This window comes from Bactrocera latifrons, unplaced genomic scaffold (genome assembly GCF_001853355.1).
Source record: "Bactrocera latifrons isolate USDA-ARS-PBARC rearing strain unplaced genomic scaffold, ASM185335v1 scaffold_288, whole genome shotgun sequence".
NCBI lineage: Eukaryota > Metazoa > Arthropoda > Insecta > Diptera > Tephritidae > Bactrocera > Bactrocera latifrons.
Genome location: NW_017536496.1, coordinates 1 through 6,931, shown reverse-complemented (window position 1 = coordinate 6,931; position 6,931 = coordinate 1).

Sequence of the window (6,931 nt, the reverse complement as noted above, 5' to 3'; positions counted from 1 at the left end):
AGTGGAGAAGGACCTGGCTTCACTTGGAATATCTAATTGGCGCCACGTAGCGAAAAGAAGAAACGACTAGCGCGCGGTTGTTAACTCGGCTATAATCGTGTAAGGGGTGACTACGCCAATCAAGAAGAAGAAGATTTTTACCACATTGTTTTAAAGAATTAATAAATATAGAATCAGGAATACTAAATAAAAACACTTTATAAACACAATCTTTGTAACAAGAACATTCCTTCATGAAATCAAGCCGTGCACTGCGGGTTTTGCATGTAAATTATTTTAATTAACATCAAAGTGAAGCTTAACTTTAAAATAATATCCTGCATAAATATTTTTAAATATACATTTAATAAAATGCAGTTAAGTTGTGAAATTGTTGAAATCCCTTATAAGGAACATCGCATATGAGAGAGTTAAGAGAAGTATTGACCCGATTCATTTCATTTTCGATACACAAACATTTTTTCACAGCTAATAAACCATTCGCGGTTTTGGTGTTCCTATTCTCTTTAAATTTGGTATAGAATCGCCATTTTGGCAAAATAGCAACAAAGTCTGCTCTCTTGAATTTAAAGTAATACTTAATAAGTTTTACATTGTGTCCGATTAAATTAATKATGTAAAGTTGTGAATATTCTCAAAACACGCATGCAGATCTAGGGAGCAAAAAACAATTGTCTTTGATGTTTTCTAAAACCGTCATCACTTTAAATTTTCTCTTTCATTTCTCTTAAAGGGTATTTTTCTAATGTCTTCGATTTATATTTCACATTAGGTTACGACAACAGGATGCGGGTTCTGTCTCTACARTCTACTTGGCATGAATTCCTCTCGCCATACAAGCTTCGTTTTAAAATAATGTCTGACATTTTATGTTTATGATGTAACATGTCTCTACTCAAATATTATTAATGCAAAACAACTATTTCGTGGCGATTAATATAATTTTACATATGTATGTGCACGTACGTAAATACTGTATACTAAATACTGAGTATGGCATAGGTGATCGTACATATGGGAACGAACCGAACATATTAATTTTTTCGAACTGTCATTCCAAATCCAACTGCTAACCATTAACAGTCAAATTTATAAAAAATATACATAATTGTGTTTTCCTAATTTATAATTTTTAGTAATAAATTAATTTGAGGATCCTTCTCAACGAGGACGAGGAGGCATTCGACTCAAAAACCTCCTAGGACATCTGCCAAAAATATTAGGATTCTGGAAAACAAATTAAATAGATTCCTGTATATTCTAAAAAAATTGTGTCAGTGCAAGTGCGATTGGTCACCATAAAAGGGTGAAGCATCGCATCCAACAAGTCACACGTGAAATAGATTTAGATATTAAAAGACTGAAACTAGAAGCTTTACCCAAAAATTTAAAAAAATAATTACCTGATATTTAAATTTTTAGTTGTAAGCTTTTAATGGAGAAGTTTTTTAATTTTTTCTTTTGTTCTTAACTGGCGTAGGCACGGCTTTTCGGTTATAGCCGAGTTAACAACAGCCCACCAGTCCAACCAGATCCTTCTTCCTGATCTTCTCAACGGCGCGGAGGTACTCCTCAGCTTCCACCAGCGGGTACTGAATCGGAAACCTTCAGAGCTGGAGTGTTCTCTTCCATCTGGACAACATGAAGTAGCCAGGCCAGCCGCTGTTTCTTTATTCGATGAACTATGTCGCCGTATATTTCGTACAACAAATCGTTTCCATCGACGTCGGTATTCGCCATTGCCAATGCGAAAAGGTCTTTAAATCATCCGCAAAACCTTTATCTCGAATATTCCTAAGGCCRACTGATCAGATGTTGTCATGCCATGACATACCTCCACATCATATAGCAGGGTAGAATGATGAAGAACTTCTAGAGTTCGTCCATTGSCTACTCAGTCCAAAGCAGCTCCTGTTGGCAAGAGGGACTCTGTGTTGGATTTCACACCTATATTATGAAGGATATATTCAAAAGCCTCTTAAGTTAGATGAAATCTTTTTAAAAATCGACAGGGAAAAATTTTGTTACCAACGCTGTATTCGACGAATTTTTAGCTATCCTACGCTATTTTTCATCCCCATCTCTTTCGCTGGAGTTCACATACACAACCTGTTGCTACAGATTACAAGGTGCGTTCCAGAGTAGACAGGAATCTAGCGCCCCTGTTGAAGCCATCTATATGTCGACTGGTGCGTTAGAATCTGCAACCTTTATCGATTGTCCAGTGAGAAAGTGAAAAAGCCAACATTAAATTTTGTTTTAATATTGGTAAAACTTCTACCAAAACGTTTCAATTGATGAAAAATGTTTATGATTGCTTATCCCGTAGCAGAGTGCACGAGTGCTTTCAACGTTTTCAAAGTGGTCATGAGGACATAAATGACGGACGAGCCGAAACCCAAAAAATCGGAAAAGGTCTGATACGATTTTTCGTAAACCCAACCGTTTAAAAGGGTTGAAGTTTTATTATTTTTCGGAAAAATTTTTGTTTCTTATGAATTTTATAACTCAATGAAATATATATATATAGTGGCCAACGAGCTAACACACTCATTCGGCATGCYTTTGGACCGTGAAAAAGGCTTCTGAAGCAGAAGGAGACTATTTTGAATAACATAAATTGATTTTGCCGAAAAAACCATTTATTGTGTTTTTTTTTTTTTTAAGTATTGTTTACTTTGGAACACACCTTAAAAATAATTTTGTTCACTTAACKGAACCTAAAACTAAGCGAGATAGATATAATGTTATATTAGATATAAATGATCAGGATGACGAAAAAAGTTGAAATCCTGGTGACTGTCTGCTCGTCCGCCCGTGCAAGCTGTAACTCGAGTTAAAATTGAGATCTCGTGGTGAAACTTGGTATGCAGATTTCTTGGTACAAAATAAATTACGCGTCTACAGATAGGCGAAAATGGACAACTGCCACGTCAGTGCCATAACTAAACTCTAAATTAAAATATAAAACTGTAATTTGACACAGAGTACAGTAGCAAGAGGCACATGTGAGCAAAAAGTTCTGAAAAATTACCAGGTTTCTCATCACAAATGCTATAAAAAACCGATAGTGTGAAAACGAATGAAATAGCTGGACAACCCCGCCCACTTCCCATATAACGGTACTGTTAAAAAATACAAAATGCGCAATAAATCAATATTTATTCACGACGTTCCAAGCACATCTAATGAGAGAGCTTTATGGGAGCCTGCGTGAAAACTGGACGGWAGGCTCTGTCAACTTTTTGGTGAAATCACATATCTCGCGACCCTACTAAAAGATGTCTTCTCATATTCCTTGGTCATAGTTTTCAAATGGGCGAAATCGGACTACAACCACYCCTAATTCCCATATAAGATCCTCTGCTTGGCGTTTAATACCTTTCTTTCAACTTCAACTTTTCGGTTGCACCCGAACTTAGCCCTTTCTTTCTTGTTATTTTTAGTTTGCTTTTGCTCTTTTATTGAAAATTTGCAGCAGTTTTGAAAGTTTCGTATCTATTGTGACCACCAAATACGATTCAAAGCAGTGCCGATTTACAAATGTTATTGTGAATTAAAAAGGCATTGCGATCCGTTTGCTATCGATTGCCGTAATTATTTTTTCGGTGGTTGCCGATCCGTGCTCGAATGTAACGATTCGACTCCAGTTCTCAAGAGTTCGTTCAGTAGTTTTGCCAAMTTTTAGTACACTCCTCATAAACTCAGTGATTGATAGCAAATACATTTTATTATTAAAAGCACACCATGATTTAAAGAGAACATCACCGCCTTATTTTAGAAACACCGTTCAGTGTTCAACTCGTTATCGCTTTACCAAAACGATTATGAAATCCTAGTAATTGATCATTATATAAAAATTTTGGATATGTGCATTTTCGCTKTATACTTATGTATGTATATGTAGTTACATATTTAAACTACATGAACGCAAGTAAAATCCACTTGGCCAGACAACGGATTGACCGCTATCTGCATGGCGAAGCGTCACCCAGCAGAGCCAGCGTCAATTTGCATATTATCAAAAATCGATTTCCATTAACAGCATCCTGGCACCCATATATGTACTTAAATAATGCTACAAATGCACTACTTATGTTGCAGAAGGATTTATGTGGCTACTTTACTGTATGCATGTCTACACCCACATATGCATATATACTTGCTATATAACGTCTCTGCACCTTACATCCAATAMGAATAGTAGCAATCAATTTATGCTAATGCAACACTGATTTCCGTCATTCTTCCGTTCGCTTTCATTGCTTTCACCAGCGATAACTATGTACCGGACAGCTGTCCACATGCAACAATTATACCGAATCAATAATTGCCAACATGGGAAATGGCATAGATGAGCACAGTGAAATGTGGTAAATTTAGCGCAGCCTTTATCGCTAGCTGCACCGTCATACAAACATTGTGTGCGGATAGGAATTCATTTSAATAGTTTAGCTTAATAAGTTGCAATCTTTTGAAAATTTATGTTTGTAAAAAGTTTMACGGATAAGTGATTTTTGACGTTTTATTGGCATACACGGAATATAATATAACGAGTGGATTATATCCTACTTTCCGATTATTTAAGCGRCTATTTCCTAGTCTAAAGTCTCAAAAGAATACTCACTGGGATGATTTTTTCATCGAATGAAAAAGAATTAGCCCAAACTGTTACCGCTTTTGAAGCAAAGAATTAATCKTACAACAACAAGTAAGTTTGAGTAKAACCGATTTTCATACTCATGCAACTTGCAAGCATTAATGCCAGGGAAGTACCCTCAGGTAAATAAGGGMTATTAGTTATATAGGGTCTAGGGCGCCTCTTTACGCGATTTTATTCATTCTAAGCTCAAATATTTACCGTAGTAAGAGAAACGCGTTCTATCAATTTTATTTAGATGCACACGTAGTAGCCTATATATGCGGTATAAAGTCGGCCGGAAATCGAAAAWCTTTACATTAAGTATGTGAGGCTACAGAAATTTTTGACAATTATTAACCCATGGACACACTACTATGAGAAAAGGATTCCTTCTGATTTTCAATTAATTCACTTTGACCAATATTTTCTCTTAAATGTCAGCTGTAGGTACTGGGATCCAAATGTTCCGTACCTATGGGCTGCAACAGGTTTGGTTGGATTTGGCTATACGGTGGCATACTCTAAAGGCATTACTCATGCTAAATATTATCCCATTAAATTAATTGCTTCTTGATCCGTACACTCGAAAGTATAGAATCAGATGAAAATTTACATTGTGTTATAAGAAATAGCCTGTACTCAGATTTCGACCATTAAAAGTGGGCGATGCCGCGCCCATCGTACAATTTTGTCCGCGGGTTCATTAACTTCCTGTCATATCATCTCGCGGATAAAAGTTTATGTTTCTRGCGTATTTAGTTTTTGATTTATCACGCTTTAAGTAGTTTTTAGCAGTACAGGTATGTGGAGTGTGCGGGGTTATCATCTTGTTTCATTCATTTTYATAACGAAAAAGATATATACATTAGTGCTATTAGAGGCATAGATGGGCACACTGCATTATATATTTACTGCATTACGTACAGCAGTAAACAGTAACACTTTACTCATAATGAAATTAAATTTGCATTACCAGTACAGTTTTACTGATTACTGGAAAAATTAGCAGTAAAAATATTTGTTTTTACTGGTTACTGAAAATAATTTGTAGTAAAAATATTTTTTTACAGCTTACTGAAAGAAATTGCAGTAAAAATATTTACTGTTTACTGAAAATAGTTACTGGTAGTTGAAAATCAAAAGCCAACCACTAGGTCCATGAATAATTAAAGAAAATTCGAGTATTTTTGTGTTCATTGAAACATTTATTTCAACTTGTTATCCGCCATTAGTTTTTCTCAAAACAAGCATTTCGAAATTAGCATCGCTGAGTTTTCGCCTTCTAGACCGGTTAAAAATGCCAGCGAAAGAAAACAACCGATCTAAAGGTGCAGATGACGGGAATGGGGTTGATATTTTAGAAACACGTTTTTAATAGCCTGATGCTTATTTAAACAACTGGTTGTAGCGTCTCGTTCCACCAGGTATAAAAGCGTTTCCTGAAGATAATTGCCTGAGTCAGTGGAACCACTCTGTATGCTTATATCTATTTCAGTGAATATATGCATAAATCAAATATTTAATTGAAAGTCAAATGCAAAAATTTTACCATTACTTCCTTCCCCGAAATCAAGGAAGGTTTTTTGAGTAGTTTGAGGCGGAACACGTATTGCGTCATCTGCTATCTTTCCATACTTCACCACATAAGTGTTGAAAATTTTTTTTACTTCTTCTTCTGTTTGCGTCGTTGCTGTTTCTAAAAGGTCTTTTAAAAATCGCAATTTAATGTCAGGGACAGAAATAGCGGCAATAACAGCGTCCCAAGCGTCAGACTGAATCAGGAAGTACTTTTCAAATCTTTTAAGCAAAGCTATTTACATTTTTTCGCTTATTTCGGATAAATACTTAAAGCTTGCAGGCTCCAAACGACGTAGTTTTATTCTCAAAGTCACTGTAGTGGGGATAAAGTAACCAAAATACACGGTCTTTTCGCCCTGAAGGAAGTCGATCGCTTCTGCAATAGGCCTCATAAGCTTTGCGTACTCCTCTAAGTACTCAACTTCTTCGCTGAGAATGGTAGGAATTTTTCAACGGTAAAACAATTGGTTTTTTGTTGCAGCAACTTCGTAATGGAATCATAATCCACCTTGTTATGCATGGAGTTATTAAATTCGCGTTTATAACTTCATTAACTACTTCTGCAGATTTTGGTCTATTGCATTTATTCCAAAGCTGTGTGCATCTACAAAGTTATAGAAAATATGTAAATGTAAAAAGTGTTCAGTTAATCAAATAATTTTTACCTTTGGAAAGATCTTTTGTGAACATCTTTAATATCCTGACTTGATG